The sequence below is a fragment of the Hemibagrus wyckioides genome, linkage group LG17 (assembly GCF_019097595.1).
Source record: "Hemibagrus wyckioides isolate EC202008001 linkage group LG17, SWU_Hwy_1.0, whole genome shotgun sequence".
NCBI classification, from domain to species: domain Eukaryota; kingdom Metazoa; phylum Chordata; class Actinopteri; order Siluriformes; family Bagridae; genus Hemibagrus; species Hemibagrus wyckioides.
Window position 1 is genome coordinate 20,159,609 of NC_080726.1, and position 22,510 is coordinate 20,182,118.

Here is a 22,510-nt window from a genome sequence, read left to right on the forward strand (position 1 = left end):
GATAAAAAGAAAAGAGTCACATTAACAAGAGGAACATTTGCAAACTCTGAACACTAATATTCTTCAAAAAAAAGGAGAAAAGATAAAAATATCTATTAAAAAAGACCATTTTAAAATTTTAAACACTAACATTTTAAACGTTATAAAGAAAAAAACAAAAAATACCAAAAAAACCTCAAATAATAATAATAATAATAATAATAATAATAACATTTTCCCTAATTCTTATGAACAATATGATATTATTTTTTTAAATCAGATTTTATAAATCTTGAATTTAATCCGTAATATTTAATCTTTGCACTTATTGTTTAAAATAATAATAATAATAATAATAATAATAATAATAATAATAATAAATGTAGTTTTAGCATTTCATAAAAGTAAAAAAAAAAACAGATGAATCAGATAATATGTGTAAAATATTTTAATCTAAAAAACAATCTGAATTTTATTCCATTAAAGAGAAATATGTGTCAATGTGTAGAAAATACTTTTTAAAAAAAAATACTAGGGTTTTTTTAAACTCTTAACTCTTTTTTATTTACAGCAGCAATATTAAACTTCTACAAAGAAATCCTGTGAAAGATGATTTGCATTGACTCCGCCCAGTTTTTTGTATTTTCATAAGCCAAACTTGTGGAAAAAAACAAGGATATATATATATGTTTTTTTTCCTTGGTCCTGCTTTTCCAGAATTCAGCTCATTGTCTCATGCGGCCCTGCATTATTAATACGAAAAAGCTAGAAATGGACACACACACACACACACACACACAGCTCTGTGTCTCCATTCAATCTAACGATGAGCAAAATATGAGATAAAAAAAAAAACATTTTGTTTGTCTGACCTTTGACCTCTGAGTCAGCTCTACGGAAAAGAGGTTGCGCTAATTAATTCTGGCATCGTGACTTGACAGACCACCATCTCCGTGGTGACCGTGTGTGTGTGTGTGTGTGTGTGTCTGTGTGTGAGAGAGAGAGAGAGAGAGAGAGAGAGCGCTCAGCAGTCACTCATGTGAACACGAACATATTAGCAGAGACAAAAATGGCAAAACGCTGCTGTTAATTAAACTGTTTTGTTTTGTTTGTTTGTGTGTTTGTTTGTTTGTTAGTTAATAAATTAATAGTTGCTGTGCGTTCTCCCACTGCGGTTTGACAACATGACTTTGTTTATGGAAAGTGAATGCAGAATGTCATGCTGATTATCCAAGGATACATTATTTAATATCAGGCTGGGTGATTTATTGCAATATTTATCAGGCAGGACAGATGAAGTCGGCATTCTGGAGAAAGTCTTTTGAGTGTGTGTGTGTGTCTGTGTGTGTGTGTCTGTGTGTGTGTGTGTGTGTGTGTTGTGACGGTGGGGTGAAGAAGCGGACTTACTATTTCCATACTGAAGATGATTATTTTCTTATGGCAACGGTGTTTCATTCCTTCAAAATTTTAAATTCTAAAATTTATACGACAAAAAATAAAAATAAATAAATATTTGTCAAAAAACTGCAAAAAGAAGGTGAACTTTTTTGCACTGAAGATATCAGAAAATGTAAAGTTATAGCTTAACCACTGACATCGGAGACTCCTTCTATACTGTAAATATCACATAAAATTTAGTTTATTCAAAATGTTTTTTTTGTGAGGTTTTAAAATCTGCATAAATACTAAATCGTCTTCATTTAAATCTTAATTTAATGAGCAACAATCATTACAAAATTCTTCCTCGTATGTTAAACGTAGCTAAAATTTGCTAGCTAGTTGTAGTTTATTTTAGTTGGTTGTCTTCAACGGTTTTTTGTATTAGGATTATTTACAGATTATTTAAAAAAAACACTTCCTTTTTTTGTTATTTACATTAGCATGAGGATTTACACACACGTATAAATGTACAATTTACGTCTTTAGTCGTAACTTAAATTAAACTTAAAAATATAAACAAGACAGTTCTAGAAAATTGAAAATGTTTTCTGTAAAAATTATTTTACTGACAGGAAAACATTCATTTTCCCTCCACAAATGTTACGTACAATTCCAAAAAAATTGGCATGTTTCCCTCGATCCTGGAACATACACTACATACTCGCTACATCATCGTTTATTCCATTTTCTCTTTTTTTTTCAATTCCCAGCATTCCGGATCAGGTTTTTTTTTATGTATAAAGGAAAAACACTGCAGAACTCTGTATCTGATTCTGCTCTCAGGTTTCCATCTACATCCCTAAATGAGTCATAATCACGTTAGTGAGCCTGCAGGGCTAGTCACGGCGACGGTGGACTGAGTTTCCTTCCTGCAGGATGCAGAATATCGTGCTACACCACCAACGCTGGAGAGAACCCGTCAGGAACCGACCCGGAGAAGCTTGATTTCTCTTTCCTCTCAGATTTAACATTTATTTGAGTAAAAGGTCTGAGAGGGTTAAGGTTCTTGCTCAGGGCTCCACACGTGGTTAGGGCTCCACACTTGGTATGAGGGGGTTATGGTTCTTGCTCAGGGCTCCACACTTGGTCTCAGAGGGGTTAAGGTTCTTGCTCAGGACCTTACACTTGGTATGAGGGGGTTAAGGTTCTTGCTTAGGGCTCCAAGCAAAGCAAACCAAACAGTGCAAAACTGCTAAATCTAGAACCAGGGACTGGATCCGAGGATGAATTCAAGAACATCTCTCCTTAAAAACTTTCAAAGAACCTCTCAACATTTAAGAGTTCTTCTAAGAATTAATACAACCACATAGAACATAAACAGTTCTTCAATGGTTCTTTAAAGGCTTCACTGAGGAACAAACTCTGAGGAACAATGTCTCTCTCTGTTCTGAAATGACAATCCATAGGTTTCAGCTGTAAGTTTCAAGATAAATAAAACCTTGAAGGGTTTCATCAAGAAGAAAAACGGCAAGGTTCTCCAGTTGTACCTCTGGCTGAATTTTCAAAGGTGTTATGTAAAACACAACAATGAGTGGTTTCTTGTCATAATAGTTTCCAACAAAAAAGTTGATTTGATCAATGATCCTTCAAGGAACCCTTTAAGAACCTACAAAGCACTAAGAAGGCACAGAGGTTCTAAGATCTCAAGTAGGAAATAATGCTTAATAATTTACCCACACAGTTACCCAGTTCTCACACAGACTCTTAAAACAAAGGGTTCTTTAAGAGTTCTTTAAGGGTTCATTAGACTTCTAAGCTTCCAAAACATGCACTCTTAAAATGTTATGTGTATCGGGGTGTGTGGTTCTACGAAGAACCTGAAACATACATGGATCATTTCCACTGCGTAGAAGGTTCTTTTTGGAGGAAAATGTTCCTTAGACTGTGATTCTTAAAAGATTTTATACTTCTTTAGACTTCTTTATGGCTGTAAGGAAAAATGGGTTCTTTTAAAAATGTAAGTTCCTTTGGGGCACCAGAAGTGGTTCTTCAATGGCATCAATATAAAAAACACTTTTCGCTTCTTCCTCGTACTTTTATTTTTAAGAGTGTGGGTTCTCTGTAATTTTTCCCATTTCTGTTCTAGGTTTCTACAAAGAACCTTATCCCACAAGAGGCACGACCTTAAGAAGCGTTTTACTGCATGTTTTTGCAAAATCTAGAGTTCTTCAGTTGTTCTTCTCATGGAACAGGTGTTGTATATGTGCTAAGAACATTCTCCAGTTGGTGAGTCCAGTTAAGCTTCAAGGGATCATTAAAAGACCCTACATAGAATTATTTCTAATAGGAAAATTTTAGCTGTAGGGCTGTAGGGCTCTACACAGAACCTTTACACCACATGGAATCTTTAGAACACATAAGGTTTGTAATGTTTAGTTTAGTATGAAGGGTTCTACTATCAGAAAGGGTTTTGGAGGTCTTAAATTATCCAGTGACCCCCTTAAAGAACCTAGAAAGGAGAACCCTTTTTATCTACAAGTGTACTGGTGTACAGAAAATCTCTTTTCTGCTCAGCAGGATGTTTTACGGAACATTTCCATAAGTGAGACTCAATTTTTGGCTCCATCCTAAATTCAAGTACATCAAGGGCAGTAGAATTCTGATTAGGAGATCCGACATGCTAAAAGGTCAAACAACTCAGTGTAAGAGGCGTATCCATGGACTCCAGACATTTTTCTGGAAACTCAGCAGGAGGAAAAGCTCAGGGTGTGAGAGATATGTAAGGATGTCATGTGATCACATGTCAAGTTGATTTCAGGAAGTGGCTAGCCATGCAGTGCTAACTTTAGTAGAGGAACACTGGAAAGAATAAATAAAGAAGTCCTGCATAATAATTAAAAAATTATTAAAAAACTAAATGTGACTCTACTTAGTTAAATTTTCTATAGATTCAAAAACATTCTGGATAATAATAATAATAATAATAATAATAATAATAATAATAATAATAAAACAGTCTTAAACATGAACTCACACTGAATCAAAGTGAACAAAAATCCTATTAAAATAATTTGTTTAAACAATTAAATAAATAAGTGAATTTTATTCTGGTTCAAATATAAAGCAATCTTGATAATAATTACAGAAAAACATCACTTTTTTAAACACTAAAAGCTATACTGCTTCCCAAAATGGCAACAGTGAAAACCATGTCTGTTCAAAACAGTTCTAATGAAAGTACGATCATTTGTCAATTGCTAATCTATCCCATTTAATCCAATCTATGATGCTAATTGCTAATGCATTAATAATGACACGCATAACGAGTATTTGATCATCTGTTCCATCCTCTCAGCATTCTGAACACGCTTCTGCTCTGCATCCTTCAGCCTCTAATGAATCAAGTGCACAAGTTTTCTTTTTCATTTAAGCCAATTCTCTTTTCGGATACTCTTATGAAGCAGAACAAAACAAGTGAGAACGACGGAGCTGTCCCTCGAGTGCGCATGTGAGAGGAATGATGAGATATGTGAAGTGAGAGAGAGAGAGAGAGAGAGAGAGAAGACGAGTTTCATCATTATTCTCCTTCGCTGGTTTCAAGTAGACGAGCTCATAGCCACAATAATTAGATCTCAAGCACTCAGGGTCATCCAGCACTAGCACCGTGTGTGTGTGTGTGTGTGTGTGTGTACATGTGTGTGCAGGATTTACTGACTGCTGAGAGCACAGAGAGATCAGAACATGACATACAGGTTACCCAGCATGCACCAGCAGCTTGTGGAAATAAGACATAAAGAAGCGTAAAAAGTTAGCGAATAATTCTAACCGGATTGCAAGAAGTCCAACGGAATGCTTGGTGATTTTACCTTGTTATATTTTGTTGTGTGGTTCGTTGTGATTTGAAGTACTGCATTAACAACAGAACCCTAACCGTAGCACCATCATCCATTCAAGAGTCATAAATAAAAATCATATGTGAAAATAAATGAGTCATGTATTAGATTCAAATAGAAAAGAATACATGAATCACGTATAAGAATCACATTTGAAAATAAGCGACTTGTATAATAATCAAATGTGAAAATAAATGAGTCACGTATTAGATTCAAATATGAAAATACAAGAATCATGTATAATAATCACGTGTAAAAAATGAATCGGTTAAGAATCAAATGTGATAATAAAAGAGTCGTAAATAAGAATCATGTGAAAATAAATGAGTCATGTATTAGATTAAAATATTAAAAAATACATGAATCAGGTATAAGAATCACATTTGAAAATAAGCGACTCGTATTAGAATCAAATGTGAAAATTAATGAGTCATGTATTAGATTCAAATGTGAACATTAAAATTCATTAAACATTAAAAAAAAAAACGCATGCAAATTAAATGAATTATTCGAGAAAAAAAAACATCCAAAGAAAACAAAATTATGTTTACAAAATGTATAAATGATTAAAAAAAATGAATCATTAGTGAATCATCTGATTCAAAGGAATCATTTGTAATTTACAGAATGTGTAAATAAATAAATCATGTATAAAAGTTCATGTATAAAAGAATTAATCAAAAAACAAAAGCATGTTCTACATTTAAAAAAAAATCTGTCATTTTATTTCTCTAAGGTATTTAAAAATTTGGTCTTACGTTGTACTGTAGCCGCCATGTTGAAAAGATGTCCCAAAATTCCAGCTTAGAAAAAAAGGGAGCTCTTGAGGATGTCTCTTGTCTTTCCAAGTTGAAATCCAGCGTTCGTTCTGTTTCCTACGCTCATACAGACCTGAGGGCGGGAAAAGGAGGATATGAGTGTCTAATTTATGTTTTCAGGTAGTGCTTAAACAGCACTGTTTTCAGTTTGGTGTTAATCACACACATGCTAATTTGTTACGGTGTGTCGCTATTGCTCTCTCACATTAGAATGTTTTGGGTTTTTTTTCACACAACAGGACACATTTTTGTTAATTTTATATTATCTGAAAATATCTACACTTTGACACATTACTGCCACAGAACCACGGTGATAGCGACGGCTAGCAAACTTTGCTATTGGTTTTTAAGCACACGGTGGAATAGTTAGCCTAATGGTAGTTAGCTTTGTGAATTTTATTATTGGTGCTAGCTGACTTGGTAGCATATTTGCTTACTAGTTTTGATGTACTGGTTGCAAATGAAGCCATTTACTGGTTTTGATGAAACACTAATACTTACTATTTAACATTAGCTAACTTAGCCAAGTCAAAGTGCTACATCTTGAGGTAAAATTAGCTAGACTAAGCCAACTTAGCTCTGTGTTTTTACTCATTTTTAAAATGGGTAAAATGTAGTTTCAGTACACATATCGCTAACTGAATGTTTTCTTTTAGTAAGCATTGAAAAACTGTGTGTGTGTGTGTGTGTTACAGAACTTGGCTTTTATAAACACGGTTCTGTCTGAGACTCGTGTTAATCTCGGCTTAAACTTCATTTCTATCACAGAGGCATACTAAGTCTCCCTAAATCTCCCGGAATCATTCCACACTTTCCTCCCTGCAGTTAATAAATAGGAATAATTTAATAATAAAATAAATAAAATAAAATGTAGTGAAAGGATCAAGACTTCCAACCTTTATATGGACTGTGTAATGCTAGCAGGTGCTGCGATTTACAGAAGTTAGCAACACGCTAAGCATTTTTATCCAGCCTTAATGCGGTTTGTTTGGAAATTTGCCAATAACACAGTAAACAATAATTAGCATCTGTAAACTGAGCAATTTTGTTAAAACCTTGAATACAAGAGTTTAAAGTTACTTTAGCATAAGTATATATTTTTATAAGTTTATAATCATCATTAGGTTATTCAAAATAAAATTATCCTTTATAATAACTTAATTCTGGCCACACCCACAAAAAGATAAACAGGCACTTGAACCACACCCTATTCTCACAAAAAATTCTGACCACACCCACCTAGTAAACCAAACCCCCATTTTCTAGCTTGCTCATGAATCTAACCTTTTGCCTAACAACAGCGTTTTGTGAAAATTGTTAAACTGAATGACCTTTTCAATGGTCTGTTTTATAATAATCAAAGTTATTTAGGTGATTTAGAGGCTAAATCATTAAATACTGGGCCTTTTTATCGAGGTCAGTGTATGCTGTATTCTTGTGACAGAAAAATATCAGCGAGAATTAAGGGGAAGGTGTACAAGACAGTGGTGAGACTGGCCATGCTGTATGATTTAGAGACAGTGTCACTGAGGAAGAGAGCTGGAAGTAGCAGAGCTGAAGATGTTGAGGTTCTCTTTGGGAGTGACACGGTTGGACAGGATTAGGAACGAGTACATCAGAGGGACAGCTCATGTTGGACGTTTGGGGGACAAAGATAGGGAGACCAGATTAAGATGGTTTGGACATGTTCAGAGGGAGAGTGAGTATATTGGTAGGAGAATGTTGGACATGGAGCTGCCAGGCAGGAGGCAAAGAGGAAGGCCAAAGAGGAGGTATATGGATGTAATAAATGAGGATATGAAGCTAGTGGGTGCAAGTGTTGAGGATGCAGAAGATAGGGATAGGTGGAGAGACATGATTCGCTGTGGCGACCCCTGAAGGCAAAAGCCGAAAAAAGAAGAGGAGTGTGTGCTGTATTCTATCTAGTCTTGTTCAGTGTGGATCTTAAAAGGATTATACATAATTATGTAGTTTTCGAGCTGCTTTGGATGTTTGATGTTGGTCTCTTAATATGGTTGAAACTATGGAATTTGGGTTAGCGGTTGATTATAGTGTAATTTCTGGGTGTTTTCTTAGCAATTTTTCAACACAAATTAGATAAATGTTGGCCTTTATATATTTGACTTCTTTCCACTATTGCTATGCCTCTCCATAATGCTAGTTAGGTAGGATTTAGGCTCAAGGTTTGTGTTAGAAACAGGGAATGCATGTTTTTCTGTTGCCTAAATGTTTTCACAAAAGCAGTTGTATGGAGTTGCCAATTTTAGTGATTTAGGTGATGTCAGAATGCTTTCTAAGCAATACTTTTAACACATCTAAGGTAAATATTGTCATTCCTGACATGTTTGACTTCTTTCCACTATTGTTATACCTCTCCATAATGCTAGTTAACTAGGATTTAGGCTAAAGGTTTATGTTAGCAACAGGGAATGCATGTTTTTCTGTTGCCTAGCAGTGTTTCCAGTGTTTATTTAGGTGATTTCAAAGTGACGTCTTTTTTCTTTTTTGTATTTGTTTTTTAAAACAAAACTGAGTTAAATGTTGGCATTCCTGACATGTTTGACTTATTTCCACTGTTGTTATGCCTCTGCATAATGCTAGCTATCTAGGTCATTTGCTAGCTTATAATAGAAAGAGGGAATGTATGTTTTGTCATGAGTTTTCACACCAGCAGCTGAATGGAATTGTCATTTTTACTGGTCCATTTTTGTCATAAAATGTATTTAACGTTTACCTCCGATTCACAACCGAGGTAAACATTGGCATTTGTGACATTTTTGAATTATAACCCTATGCTATTCTTAACACCCAGTCATTTGCTAGCTTATACTAGAAACAGGGATTCCATGTTTCGCTGTTGCCTAGCAACAGTGTTCTGATGACTTTAACCAATTGAATGTTGAGTCTATCTTTTATAGAAATTAATTCCATTGAAGCAGGCACAGATTTGAGAGGGATTTTGTGGCCACTTCATTTCGTTGCTCTCTCCTTGTCAGTCGCTTTTCTTTCTTCATCCATCTTTCTCCCTGCATCTCTTTCCATCATTCATCCTCCCTCGTTCCCTCCCTCTCTCTCTCTCTCTCTCTCCTTCATCCATGTTCCACTGCAGTGTGTCGTGCGTTTAGGGCGGATAAAAAGCATCCTTTATGCGGTGCTCGTGGCAGGTGTGAGGCTGCTTTAATGGATTCTGCGTAGGCAACCGAGAGGAACTCGCGCCTCTGTGTGTGTGTGTGTGTGTGTGTGTGTGTGTGTCATTCTGTAAGCTGTCTGACACTTATTGTTTGCAGAACCCGAGCTGCCGACACCGTGTACCGCATGTGTGTGGAAATCTACTGGATTTTTTCATCAGTTGAGATTGAAGAGCGAAAATGTGAAAAAACAAAAACAAAAAAGGAAAGAAAAAATAGAAAGAAAAAAAGGAAAACAGCAGCCGCTGTATTGCGCTTGAATAATTTATCGGCTTTGAGATGAATTTTAAATTTTTAAGCTGTGAGCATGAAATTGCATAATATTTGTCTGTAGAAAAAAAGGTTAGCAAAAGAAAAACGTCAAGCTCCAAAAACAAATAAATGAAAACGAGTCATATTTTACATACGCATGGTTTGAATGGAAACCAGCCAGTGTTTTCTGTCAACTCTCAATCGATTCACCTGGAGGAACTAAATCAAGTGCGATGTGTATTTTTGTCTTTGCTTTTGTTCATAGGTTTGTTTTTCAAGGTGCTAAATTGAGCCAAAGCAGAAATCAGCACCAGTTCTAGTGATTTGGACGATAGATTCAGACTAACATTTTAAACAAAATGTTAGATAAATACAGGAAACACAAAACTACTTCATGATCTAATTTCATAATTTTGCCTCAACTCCGTGTTCTCAGGAGTTGTTGTTGTTAAATAATTTGCAGTGTGAAACCAAATGAAATAAAAACAAGTGAATCAAAAGTATCTATTTCACTCACTTGTCAGAATAATTGTTCTAAAAAACACATTAAAGGAAATCAATCTAGTGAAAAATTAGCATGACAAATTTGTAGGAAATTCTACCTCACAACAATAATTGGACTTTTTTTGGCAGCTAAGAAAAGCTTTCTCTTTATTTACTTACAGTATTCAAGCTGCCTGTGTTGGGCCCTTGAGCAAGGCCCTTATCCCTCTCTGCTCCAGGGGCAGTGGATCATGTAGCTGACTTGCTCTGACCCCAATTTCCTAACAAGCTGGGATATGTGCCGTAGTGTATATGTGACCAGTAAAGGCTTCTCCTGAATGCTAGCAGAGTGTTTAGAAATGTATCTAACAACGACTTAAGATTTCTAGAACATTCTGAGGAGATAATGATCTTGGATTGTTTCTCAAAGCTCCAGTTTAATTGTCATGTGGTGAAGCTTATTCCAGTGTCTTTACACAATTATCTTTACCCATCAAGGATAAATGACATTTCAGCTCTTTTGTAGGTGAAAGTTTTCTAGGTAAATGAATGTTGTCATTTTAAGGCTAACTATGCAAATACACAGCAAATGATTACAACATTGTGGCTCATTTTAATTAGTATGGTACATTTACATTATTTGAAGTGAATGCTAACACTGTTGGCTTTCTTATTTTATATAAGTAACATTTCATTACAGTCTAGCTGATGTGGCCAGGTCTTGCTAGTTATTAACAGCAATTTGAATGCTAATTTTAATTTTAAATGTTATTATGTAAAAGGAAATACCTCGGTCCTCGACCACCCCTTTGTGTGAATTTTTGGTATTCGATTTGAATTTTCAAGTCAATTTGACCTTGGTGTATGAAAATATTTTCAGTGTACAACTCAACCGTCAGGAATGCCGGGTTCTTGTTTCATACAGGATTACAACGAATATCGAATAACGAATTTTCATTTAAGGGGGGCTCAGCCCCCAATGAGGGTATAATAGTAAAATAAATAAATAAAATAAAATTGACGTTTGACTAACAGGGTAGGATGGTAAACTTATTGCAGTGTTCCACTGTATTGCACAGATGTGTATAACATTTGAGTACTGAACAAGCCAAATACGCACACACACACCCACACACTTGTCCTCTGATCCTTGTGCTGCGATGCCGCAGTTTGTGGATTGAAGAACGCGCTGAAAGACGGGGAGGAGCCGAAGTCTGCCGCTGTTTTCATATGAAAATTAAAGGGGACTGAGGCGAAAAATTACGAATTTGCCCTCCTTAAAAATGGCCTATAGCGATGCCCATGCCGCACACGCATTCCATGCGGTGTGCCCTGGCGTAAACAATAGAGATGAAGCAGTTTAAGCGGGTCATCTGTTCTGAAAGCATCATCCCAGAGCCACCAAGCTGCCACTACTGGGTCCTTGAGTAAGGCCTGTAACCCTTAATTGCTTGATTGTATAAAAAATGAGATAAATGGTAGGTCACTCTGGATAAGGGTGTCTGCCAAATGTTATAAATGTAAATGTAGCTCTTATCCATGCCTTTGGTGAACACAAATCTAAGCACTAAGCATAACAAGCTACATTTCTGAAAGTTTTAAAGTTCACTTTGGTGGAATTCTGGCATGGTAGCGTTATGAGCTCGCTAACTGACCAGCGCCTGCTGCTTCCTCCATCTGCCTCCACCAGCAAACAGCTGCTACATTCAACTGATCTCAGAACAGCTGAGGCATTAGCTGACAAGTCCAACGAGAGTTTTGCTGTGACGACGGGGTGCCGCGATCCAACCAGGCGTTTTAGTGGAGACAGGTGTATGACAGCTCAGTTTCCTTAAACTTCAGCCCACAGGAACATCCTAATTTTTTTCAAATGTCACTAAAATTAAAATTTTGCTTGATGGTGACATCATAATTTGATATGTTCTTTAAATTCCGTAACCAAGATTTTATCAGTTCTCAGGTATAAACCAGTTTCTAAGTTAGCTAAAGTAGCAGCTAGTTAACAACTAGGTAACATTCACTATCATATGCTGGATATTTACATAATAAAATTCAAAATTAAAAGTAGCATTTAAACTAAAATTCAAATGACTGACAATAATTAACAATTATTAGTCTGGTCACATCAGCTAGTTTGTAATGTAATGTTAAAATGCTTACTTAAATAAAATAGCAGCTAATACTGTTAGCATTTGCTTCAAATTATGTAAATGTACTATAATAATTGTAACTAGCCACATTGTTGTAATCATTTGCTGTGCTTTAGCTTAACACAACAACATTCACAGCTAGCGACTAATCTTTCACCTACAAAATTTTCACCTACAAAACTAGATTATTAAAGTAATATTTAAAGACTTATTTCTATAAAAAATGTGTATTATTACTAGTACAATAGAATATTTTATAGCAACAAGCCAGATGTGCTATGTGCTATGTACCATACTGTAGCTGTTTATTCACATAGTAACAAAAAAGTAGCTAGCAACTGGTGGCTACAATCAAAAACTTTCACTTAAATACTATATTGCCTGAAAAGTGAATATGTGACTAGTTAATAATCCAGATGTGCTAAGTAGCTAGTTAGCTAACTAACCATCTGCTAGCTGGATATTAAAGTAGTTAAATCATTGTTCAAAAACAAAAAATAAATGACAAAATTCTTTGAAAGAAACATTTCAACTAGCAAACTAGCTAACATGAACTAGCTAGCTTGCATTCATCCTTCTTTCACTGATCCATGTTATACCGGAACTTTCTAAAGATCCCCTGAGGAACCATTCTGTAGCTATGGTGTAGTTATTTTGGACAAATTGGAGCATTTTTAGAAATCTTTTAGCGGTATTTATACATGGTACAAGAAAAACCCACACCAACTGTGTTTTCTGTCATCTCACAGCAGGTCTTGTGTAAACCAAGCTCTCAAAGTATGCAGTGATATTTCTGACTGCGATCGAAGGGATTACTCCTAAAGCCTCTTCCCTCAAACACTGTCTCACATGGATGACGAGAGACACACGAGTGTCACTGCGTTTCCTATTGAATATTCACTCGCTCGCTAGCGTCTCGCCGGTTCTCCCCAGAGACGACGGCAGGATTTTTCTAGAAACCTCTGTCATGAAGGAGTCATTAAGTTCCTTTTACAACAGAAATGCAGCAAAGTACATTTTTAGGTTTTTTTCTTTCTCCAAATAAAAGGTTCTATCTTATATTGTTGAAGGAACCATTTATCGCATTAGAACATAGTGAAAAGAACCCAGTGTACTGTTACACAACCAAATGTACCATTATAGTAAAATCTGTTTACTGTTCACTTTTTCAAGAACTTTCCAGAAACCGATATCCAGAATGCAATAATATAAAAAACAATCAAGTTTCAGAGTGAATAAACATCAGTCATGTAAAACTCTTTCAAAGTTTCAGAACCATTAAAGGGTTCTTTGGTTGTTCCTCAAGAGGAAAACTTAAAGCTTCTATGAAGAACCATAAAACAGCAGTAGTGGCTCAAGTAGTTAAGGGTCTGGGTTGTTGATTGGAGGATCGGGGTTCAAGCCCCAGCACCACCAAACTCCACTGTTGGGCAACCGAGCAAAGCCCTTAACCCTCTCTGCTCCAGGGGCGCTGTATCATAGCTGCCCCTGTGCTCTGACCCCAACTTTCTCAGCTGGGATATGCGAAGAAAAGTGCTGTAATGTATGTGTGGCGATAATAAAGGCTTCATGCCCTCAGTTCTAACATGTTATTTCCTATCAACCATGGTTCCAGTACTATCAATTTGGAAGCCTTAAATACTCAACCCCTTTAAGGAACAAGTTTTACTAAGACTATACATATTAACTTAGCTTTTTTTTTTGAAAGCTATGCATTCGTAAATATCAAATAACCCTATAAATCCACTGAAGAACCCCTTTGTGGCAAAAGGAACCATTTTAGTGCATTAGAACATAGTAAAGAGAACCTAATGCACTGCTACAGAACCAAATGATTCTGTTACAGTAAAGTCTGTTTACTGCTAGAACTTTCCAGAAACCGATATCTAAAAAGCAATCAAGTTTCAGAGCAAAATAACTCTCTTTACTAAGACTATACATATTTGCAAACTTTTCAAAGGTAGGAACTTTTTAATTGCACAGATCAGGCATAACATTATGACCACCTGCCTAATATATTGTGTTGGTCTTTTGCTGCCAAAACAGCCCTGACCCGCCGATGCATGGATGCTAGATCCCTGAAGGTATGCTGTGGTATCTAGCACAAAGATGTTAGCAGATACTTTAATTCCTGTAAATTGTTAGTTGGAGCCTCCAAGGGCCACACCTCACAACTTACAATACTTAAAGGATACCTTAAGGACTTAAAGGACTTACAGGACTTAAAGGATACTTTTGATAGATACTGACCACTGCAGACCGGGAACAGTCGTCTAATTTGGCCCTTGTCAAACTTCTTCCTCTTGCCCATTTTATCTGCTTCTAACACATCAACTATGAGGACAAAATGTTCACTTGCTGCCTAATATATCCCACTCACTAACAGGTGCCATGATGAGGAAATAATCAGCGTTATTCACGGCACCTCTCAGTGGTCATAATGTTATGCCTGATTGGTGTATCAAATAAACCTGAAGAACTATTGAAGAACCTTTTTGTACTAAAAGTGTATGTACAGACTCTAACAACCTTTAATAGAACTACAAAATAGAACTGCAGGCGAATATCCTGTTCATTTTTCTTTGTAGGTATTCATTCTATCATTAACCTTATTCATTCTATGAACTATTAAAGACCTCTTGAAGAACTATTTAAGATCCTTAGTCTCTTAGAGTGTGTATTATTGAACATTATGTGGTCCTTAAAGTGTTCACTGGATATTTATAAGTTCTTAATTATTTTAAGACTGTATTAAAAAGAGTTCTGGGGTTTGTAGTTTTTGGTAGAACCTTTTAAGGTTCTCTGTAAAAACCCACAATTAAATATTTTTATCAGATCAGAAACATTTGCATTGTGCATTTTTTTCTTCTTAATAGCTAGATTCACTCATTAAAAAGAGGTCTTTATGGTTTCCTTAGATAATTACAAGTTTCTAGCTAATTCTACTTGGATCTTCGATGGAGGAATATTCTGTTGTAGTGTTCTCCATACAACCTTCAAGGGTTCCTCCCAAGCAACTAAGGATGAACCATTAAGACTGTCGTTCTGAGATGAAAAGCTGACTTGTATAGTTTTCACCTTCTCTACTCTTCTAATCTCTCGTTTCTCACATTCCACCCATTCCTGCTTGATGGTCATGGCAGGATTTAATCACTTGAGCGATTGATTTTTGGAGGAGATCGTTTCAGAGATGCTTATTTGGCAGAAGCAACAGTATTAGCATATTGAACACAAGGCAGAGTTACAGTTTAACAGAACCTAGTGCTGTGAGAGAGCCATTGGAGAAATCTAGCAGATAACAAACAACAGAATAGAATTTTATAATATTCCTAGAGTCATATCTTTTCTCTAGATGCAAATTGCTTGATACAATATTTAAATGTTTTGTTGATATTAAAACCAGTGGATGGAGATTTGTACACAAAGGATTCATTTATTTTTTTTGAGTGACTCACTAAGATAAATGAATAACAATTGCTTACAAATTTGTCTATGTGTTTTGTACCTCATTTGACTAGTAAAATTATTGGTATTCCTACTCCTAAGTTATCAGACTGTGTCACTTCAGCCACAATTCAGAAAGCACATATAATCCTAAATGATGCAGATCACCCACTCCATCGGTATTTCTTTTCCCTTCCATCTGGCTATAGGTATAGACTACCTATGTGTAGGAGGGCTAACTATAGTAAGAGTTTAGTTCCTACAGCTAGATGTGCTTTCAACACATAGGAAATCAGCTATTTATCTACAGTGAGGGAAACATTATTTGATCCCCTGCTGATTTTGTATGTTTGCCCACTGACAAAGAAATGATCAGTCTGTAATTTTAATGGTAGGTGTATTTGAACAGTGAGAGACAGAATAACAACAAAAAAATCCAGAAAAACACATTTCAAAAAAGTTCTACATTGATTTGCATTTTAATGAGTGAAATAAGTATTTGATCCTCTATCAATCAGAAAGATTTCTGGCTCCTAGGTGTCTTTTATACAGGTAAGGAGCTGAGATTACAGTAGGAGCACTCTCGGGGAGTGCTCTTAATCTCAGCTCGTTAACTGTATGAAAGACACCTGTCCACAGAAGGAAGCAATCAATCAGATTCCAAACTCTCCATCATGACCAAGACCAAAGAGCTGTCCATGGATGTCAGGGACAAGATTGTAGACCTACACAAGGCTGGAATCAGCTACAAGACCATCGCCAAGCAGCTTGGTGAGAAGGTGACAAGAGTTGGTGCGATTATTCCCAAATGGAAGAAACACAAAAGGACTGTCAATCTTCCTCGGTCTGGGGCTCCATGCAAGATCTCCCCTCATGGAGTTTCAATGATCATGAGAACGGCGAGGAATCAGCCCAGAATTACACTGGAGTGAGAGCAAATCTTGTCCCTCAGCCAGGGCATTGAAAATGGGTCGTGGATGGATATTCCAGCCTGACAATGACCCAAACACACGGCCAAGGCAACAAAGGAGTGGTTCAAAAAGAAGCACATTAAGGTCCTGTAGTGGCCTAGCCAGTCTCCAGACCTTAATCCCATAGAAAATCTGTGGAGGGAGCTGAAGGGTCAGCCACAAAACCTTAATGACTTGGAGAAGATCTGCAAAGAGGAGTGGGCCCAAATTCCTTGAGATGTGAGATGTGTGCAAACCTGGTGGCCAACTACAAGAAATGTCTGACGTCTGTGATTGCCAACAAGGGTTTGCCACCAAGTACTAAGTCATGTTTTTCAAAGGGGTCAAATACTTATTTCACTCAATAAAATGCAAATCAATGTATAACTTTTCTGAAATGCGTTTTTCTGGATTTTTTTGTTGTTATTCTGTCTCTCACTGTTCAAATACACCTACCATTAAAATTAAAGACTGATCATTTCTTTGTCAGTGGGCAAACATACAAAATCAGCAGGGGATCAAATAATTTTTTCCTTCACTGTAGTGAATCATTTTAGTGAAGATTTGCTCCTATCTCATACTGAGAATCTGCATTTGAATCAGTGAATCGTTTGGGCATGGGGATGATTTACTCTTCACTTGTTCAGTGAATCAGTTTTTAGTTAGTGAATCATTTAGGCATGATGATGATGATGATGATTTACTCTCTTGGCCCTTTCTTGTTCAGCAATCTGGTAAATCATTTCAGGTAAAAGAGAGATTCATTTCCGTCATAGTGTCAAATTAGTGTTTTAGTCAGTGAATCATTTTTAAGTACATTCATATACTCCCTCACGAGTCAATTCTTAAATCAGTGAATCATTTTACTCAATCCCCAAGATTCAGTGAATCGTTTTTTTAATCAGTGGCTTATTTCTGTCACAACCAAGATTAATTTCGTGTTTTTGTTCTGCAAATCAATGTATGAGTCTGTAAATAATTTTAATCAAGATAAAGATTCACATCTGTGTCCTTTAACAAATAAGTAGTTGAATCAGTGAATCATTTCAGTCACAACGAAGACTTGCTTTGCTTTTGTTCAGCAAATGAGTGAATGATTCAGTGAATCATTTCGGTTGAGGCAGTTTAATTTCTCTGACATGCAACAAATTAGTATTTGAGTCAGTGAGTGATTTCTATCACAATAGAGATTTGCTTTGTGTTCAGCGAATGAGTGAATGAATCAGCGAATCATTTCAGTCAAGACTAATATGTGATCTACTCTCATTTAGAGAATCTTTTGATCAGTATATCAACCGAGTCAAGACCAGATTGTCGATTGGAAAATTGCTGTGGTAAAAGAGGAAGCACTTGGGGACATGCTGTTAGAGGAAAATAATCAACTTCAGTGTGTTAACACTAGCTCTGCTTCATCACACCACCCAGTCACTGATTATTTTCCTACTGGGATCTCATGTGAGGCTCGGTTTTCTGAACAGAATTGAAATATCTGCCAGCTGTAGCACTTAAGATGTATTAGTTTTACAGATTTTGCCGTCAGAGACAGCTTGTAGTGGTTAATAACCTGGATATAAAGAATTAAGTGCTCAGAGACATGCATTTGTTCAAAAAGACACGCTCGCCTCAAAACGCCATCCATCACGCTCATCCTGACACGAGTTAACATTCTCGCTCCGAGCCCCGAACATAGCGCTGCGGGAATCGATCACAACATCACGCCACTTCCAGCGTGCCCTAACCGCAGCGTTTTTCATCACGTCCATAGCTGCGTCACTTAAATCGGGGGCGGAAACTCTGAAGGTAGTGATATCATCTTTGATTTATTCTTTCCGAGTAAATATCAGAGCGGTCATCAGTCATGCGGGAGACGGGAGGCAGTGCTTGATGGAGTGATGAAGAGAGAGGGCACATTTTTCAGCCTCGGGATGAACATTGACTATTCATTCATTTAGACAGTGAGCGAGAGAGGGTGAGGGACAGTTCCAATAAGAAAGGGGAGAAAAGAAAAATATGTGAAAGAGAATTTGACAAAAAAAAAACTTAATTTTAGCATTGTGTTTTTTCCTGACGCTTTATTGTTTTTTCATTCTGTTTTAAAGTGTTTGTACAGAGGCAGCAAGAAAAACAAAAACGATCGCAAATCAAGAGTCTGTTCACCGAAATGTTTCATACAGTGCATGAAATGTGAAAAAAAAAGGTCAAGTGCATTCTCTCAACCTTCGAAGTTAACACGCTCTCACCGCACGTCATCACGGCAACATCATCCTGCCGAAAAAGCATGCGAAATGCCACGTGTGCCGCCTTCGTGACCTGACTGCGTGACGAGACGAACCCGGCCCACTCGTGTGACTCTTCCCTGTGCAATTATGTCTCTGTCATCGTGTACATACGCACACACGTGAAGCTTTTTTAACACACAACACACAGCTCATAACACACAGCTCGAGCTCTACAGTGCTGTTCAGTGCACGCAAAAAAACTCACTATTAAGGACCTCTCAATTTCTGTTTATTTCTGTTTTTGTCAAATCTCTGTTAAAAATTCACTCATTAACTGAAAGCTGAGCAAAAAAACATACATGAGTGAAACACTAATTAACAATTAATTAACAGTTAACTAAAAATCGTAATAAAATAACAAATAAAGTCAAAAATGAAGCAAAACAGGACCTTCACACAATTTAACCGGATTATTAGATTTTATTATGGCAAAATTATGTCGTTCTGCAGAAATGCAAAATGTGCTCTCTTTTTTTGTAAATAAATCAACTTTTTAAAATTAAAAAAAATATATATATTTTTAAGTTATTTAATTATTTATTTTATATTATTATAAATAATTACATTTTTTATTCATTTAATTAAATTCATTTAAAAATAAAGTAAAATGTAAGCAAAATGTCAAATTTATTATTTTATAAAATGTAAAAATGTTTCAATATATATTTTAAATCAAATTCAGTGATAAAACCATGATGGATCAGAATTTCAGCTTTCTTTTCTTGATATTTACATCTAGATGTCTTACTTAGATAACAACACCTTTTGTTCGATCCCACCCACATGTCCAAAAAATATATCAGGTGACTGGCAGGTGCTTGTCGTAATGCAGGCGTGCTCTGTTAAACTGACTGTTTAAATATTCAACAGCTCCGAATGTCTACTCCGAGTTAAAGCCCTGGGTTTCACCTGTGAAGACCGCATCAGCAGAGAGCTGACAAGCAGAGAAAAAGCAGGATATTTTGAAGCTGGGAAGAGACAGAAAATCAATCCGAGGCACTGAACAAGCACTGAATACAGCCAACAACCAGACAGAAAAAAAGGCAGAAATTTAATTAGAAAAAAAAGGCATAAAAATATTCAAGAAGTGGAATAATCAAATTATTAAACAGGTTTTAGTTATTTATTTATTTACTTATTTATTTATTTAAGTTGTTTTTCCCCCTTCTATTCTCTTGCGCATGTCCTCCTTCATGTCTGGTCCCTAAATTAAATCTCACGCTTCATGTATTCCGGCATGTTTGAGCTTCTTTCTTGCTAAGACACAGGGGAGACTGTATATAAATTTGAGCGCAGATGACTCACTCCTCTCTTATTCTCTCTCTCTCTCTCTCTCTCTCTCCCAGGAGTGTTTTATAATATGTGCTTTTTTTTTTAACTAAAAAAAAGGAAGTGTAGGAGAACCCTGTCATCTCCTGTTTGTGTTAACCCGATACGGGTCACTCCACAACATCTGTGTGTTGGAGAGTGAAAGAGAGAGAGGGAGGGAGGAGAAAGAAAAAGGGGTGGATTGATGGATGGGTAAAAATTTTTTACATCACAAATTTTTTCTTTGTTAAAAAATAATCATTTTAGATTTAAATATTACTATAATCTCCATCATTTTTTTTTGGGAAATGCCCAAATTTCTATGCCAATTCAAAAGGGAGAAATTTTAGAGGTGCCTAGCCTACCAAGTCATGATGTTTGACCCCCCATTGACACCCTAAATGAAGTCAAAATCAGAGCACAAAAAAAAAAATTGAAAATTGAAAAAGCTAATCTGACAAACCGAGGAAAGAAGAAATGATTACAAAACAAGAAAAGAATGTTAAGCAGAGAGGAACAGAGAACAAGGACTAGATTAAAGGACAGATTAAGACAGATAAAAGAGAATGTGATGAAAGGATATGAGGAGAGGAGGATATGAAAGAGGAGAGGAAATTAAAATAGTGAGTAAAACAAAGGAAAGGAGAATGAATGACAGAAGAATGCGACCGTGAAGATAAAAGGATGTCAAACGAAGATAAAGTGGAGATGACAAAGTCATAGAGAGGAGAGAAGACGACAGGAGACGAGAGAAACGGTGAAGTGAATCAAATGGGAGGCGGAGAAGATGTTTAAAGGTGAGAAAAAGAGATGAGATGATGGGGTGATTGTGTGTCGGGGGGATGAGATGGAGAAATGGATAAAAGGATAATAAAGGGAAAAAAAGAAAAAAAAGATGGTGGATGATAGAGGGAATAAAAAGAAAAGATACACAACCAGAATGTTACCACCACCATGCTTCACAGTGGGGCAGGTGTTCTAATGGCACTGTCGATTTTGTATGGAGAGAAAGCAACAGAAATCATGATGAAGGAAAAAAAGAGGGGAAAAAAAAGTATGAACAATTAGATGAGAGGCTCTCCAAGGGCAATAGGGAGAGAGAGATGAGATGATGGATGAAGGAAGATGTGCGCAGGGTGGTGAAGGACAGGAAAACAGGATTGAGGAGATAAAGTGACTGCTACTACAGCTGTGCTTCACAGCAGAGATGGTGATGATCTGAGGTTGGTGAAGGAGGGGGGGTGTAAATACTTATGCAAAGCACTGTTAATGGACTGAAAGCAGAAGAACTGAATTAGAGGAAGAGGATGGTGTTTAAGACACAAATGGAGAAAAAACAGGGGAAAAGGATGGGGAAAAGAAAAAAGGAGAGACAGAAGAAGTAGAAATTAGGTGTAGGAGAACTATTAGATGAGAGGATGGAGTGCAAGAGGATGAAAAGGAGAATAGGGAACGGGTGATTCATGAAGAACAGGAGAACAGGATGAAGACGATGATGCTACCACCACCATACTTCACTGTGAGGGTGGAGGAAAACAGAGCAGCACGAGGGAGAGATGAAGGAAAAAAAGAATGAGAAAACGGAATAATACAAGACGAATGGGGTGGAGAAGATAAATGAAGGAAAGAAGGATTGGGAACAGAGAGGAGAAGAAAAGGAGAAGATGTGAGAAACAGAGATGAGTGTAAGGAGTGATGTGAAAGGTGAAAAAAGAGGAGAAGAGGAAGAAATGGTGAATGAAGGACAGAAGAAAAGGATAAGAAGACACACAAACGAAGGACATGGAGGTCAATATGATGCTACCACCACCATGCTTCAGTATGGTGTTCTCAGGGTGATGATCCCATTTTACTTCCTGCATGATGAACGAGAAGAAAGGAACAAAGATCAAAGGAGAAGATGATGAAAACTGGAGAGGGTGTGGATAAGACTACAAAGTCAAGAAAAGATGAAGAAAAAGCCCGAAAGGAGAAACTGATGGAGAAGAGAAAGGAAAAGGAGGTGAAAGAAATGGTGGAAAAGGAGAGGAAATTAGGATGATGATGGGTAAGGAGATAAAAAGAACATCGTGGAGAAAAGTACAAAGGATGGGGAGGAGTGGAGGATGGAGAGAAGAGAGAAAGAAAGAAGGAACCTGTGAGGAACTGAGGAACTTTAAGCATGGTCAGGAAGCCTGGCGTGGATAATGATAAAAGGATAGGAGGAGGAGAAGAAGAAGAAGAAGAAGAAGAAGAAGAAGAAGAAGGAAATACTGAAGAAAAGAAAACAAAGGATGATGAAGAAAGAATTTTTTGGCCCCGATGAATTAAACCTGACGATGCCTTTCTCTCGGCAAAGCCAGGCCGTGACAGTGAGGCGAGGAGTCGAGGAAGGAAAGAAGAGGTG

At 36.7% G+C, this 22,510-nt stretch overlaps 1 protein-coding gene across 1 annotated transcript in view; it reads right to left on the reverse strand.

Annotated features, from left to right (window-relative positions):
* Positions 1-22,510, reverse strand: part of lrfn1 (leucine rich repeat and fibronectin type III domain containing 1) — a 126,470-nt gene that overhangs the window by 65,670 nt on the left and 38,290 nt on the right. The window contains exon 2 of the mRNA XM_058412903.1: positions 6,011-6,143. The gene's annotated coding sequence lies outside the window, so the exon portion shown is untranslated. The remainder of the gene's footprint in view (positions 1-6,010; positions 6,144-22,510) is intronic.